Below are 2,168 nucleotides of genomic sequence, written 5' to 3' on the forward strand. Positions count from 1 at the left end.
AGTCAAGGTAAACTTACAGGTTTTAAAATCGAATTCCGGATTTCTTTTATAAAAACTTAAAATTTAAATCGAGAGAAAAGATTAAAACGATTTTGAAAACCGAAATAGAATTAAGGATCTGGAATACCTTAAAAGTAAACCAAGTGGTTGGTAAAAAAAGTGTAATAAAGGAGAGAAGAACAAATAGGGGTTTGTATTTTTAATTGTGTTTGTATTTTTAAATATTAAAAAAATAATTTTTTTAACTATATTTTCAAATATAATATATAAATATAAATATTTTCTATATTGGTACACAATTCGGGGAAAAAATGTCGTCATAGGGGTTTTGAACCCAGGCCTTGAAGGATAACTCTCTGCCTGACCATAATGATTACGTATGTGAATAAGTTGTTGAGCCGCTCAACGACTTTGTGTAAGGCCCGTCTTTCGATAAACCGATTTCTTACGGACCTATTTTTGTTAAATAGTGTCAAAGTAACTCTATTTCGATAATTTTTTAAATTTCCGAGACAATTTAGAAAAAAAAAAGTTCCATATTTTCACTCCTAAAATACTGCAAGAAAGTGGAAGGTGATAAATAATTTTTCACTAGATTTAAAATAATTTTGATAGAAATGAAGAGTCAGCAATAAATGAAGAGAAGCAGAAAAAGCAAAAGAATAGATGAAGAAGACAGGGCAATGTATAAAATTGGCTAGAAAAGGTAAAGATAGCAGGAAAAGAAGGGGGGAATGCAATAGAATTAAATAGGTGTTACAGACTAACAGTATCAGGTTGCTCTATGCCTGACATTTCCTTGTTTGGGAACCTTGAGACACGTCTCATCTAACTAACTGGCACCTTTGCTTCAATTACTTCAACTCTGTTAAAAAACGACTTAATCGGGAAAAGTGAATGAATCGTCATAAATATGAATAAAAAAGGTCCTACCGGGAGTCGAACCCAGGTCGCTGGATTCAAAGTCCAGAGTGCTAACCACTACACCATAGAACCCTTGTTGTTTCCCTTTTTCAGGTGCATTATAGATAAATTAATTTTATTTAAATTGGAGATTTCACAAAAAGAGTGAAAAAACACGTAAGTCGAGGTTGAGGGAAATAAACAGCGATTTGGTCCGTTATGATTTACCACATGTCGTTGTCAATTGGCAGAGAAGTTCGTGGCTTTACTTGTTTGTGGGACTAAAATATTGACACCCGTGGAATTAGTACATATACACATAGGTGAAAAACTTTGGAATAAAATTTACATTGGATTGGTAGGCCATTCACACGAGGGGTACGTCTACTTTAACGTACAGAGTTGGTTCGGGTCAATCTTCTTTACGCTATTGAAAGCAATTTAATATTTTAATTGATAAATTTTCTAAATTTGATTTTTTCATTCGTAGGAGTAAAAGTAAACAATTCATTACTTAAGAAATGAGAGATATTGCTACATACCAATCAACTTTGGTAGAAGTGATAAAATTATAAATTATATACTTCCTCCGTTTTCTTCTCATTTTCTTTTAATATATGTGAGTAGTATTTTAATAAAGTTGGAAGAAAAACAGAAAAATGGGGGGAGTAGATGTTAATAATATGGTCTAATAACGTAGTTAATCCCAAAACTTTTTTTTTTATTAGAAACTTTTTCTCTAAATTTTAGAGAGAGAATGCTCTAAAGCAAAAAAAAAAACCTAGAAAATAAAATGAGATTGAATTTTCTTCTTCCTTTCTCCTTCATCTGGTTTGCCATCTTTTCTTTTTGAAATTTCTTCATCGGTCTATTTTCATGATTCTTTTTCTACCTTCTTTGAGATTTGACTGATCTTACTCTCCATTTTAGCACCGGAGAGTTAATTCACTCATACATCTTTAGCTTGAAGGTTTAAAGGAAACATGAATTTATACAGAAAATCGTTATGGGGTTGATTCTCATAATTTGGATTTAGCAAAATACTTTTAGTAATTGTGTTGTGAGTATTTATGTTTTTGGGTGTTCCTCCATTTTAAGTGTTAGCTTGAAATGCAGATCTATATCTTATGGTGTGTGTGTTTTTTATTAATTGATTGAGATTGAAGAGATGCTTCCTGAGTTCCTGTGGCTAAATCTTTTACGGAGTATTGCTTTTTCTTAGCCTATTTTCTTTCCTTACTTTTGACTGGGTTTATTTTCCATTT

General features: G+C 31.6%; 1 non-coding gene across 1 annotated transcript; it reads right to left on the reverse strand.

Moving 5' to 3' along the window:
- Window positions 1–924: 924 nt before the first annotated feature.
- TRNAQ-UUG (transfer RNA glutamine (anticodon UUG)) lies at window positions 925–996 on the reverse strand. The gene has a single exon. It is a non-coding gene; the product is annotated as a tRNA-Gln (tRNA).
- Between the last annotated feature and the right edge of the window lie 1,172 nt (window positions 997–2,168).

This window comes from Silene latifolia, chromosome 6 (genome assembly GCF_048544455.1).
Source record: "Silene latifolia isolate original U9 population chromosome 6, ASM4854445v1, whole genome shotgun sequence".
Lineage (NCBI taxonomy): Eukaryota > Viridiplantae > Streptophyta > Magnoliopsida > Caryophyllales > Caryophyllaceae > Silene > Silene latifolia.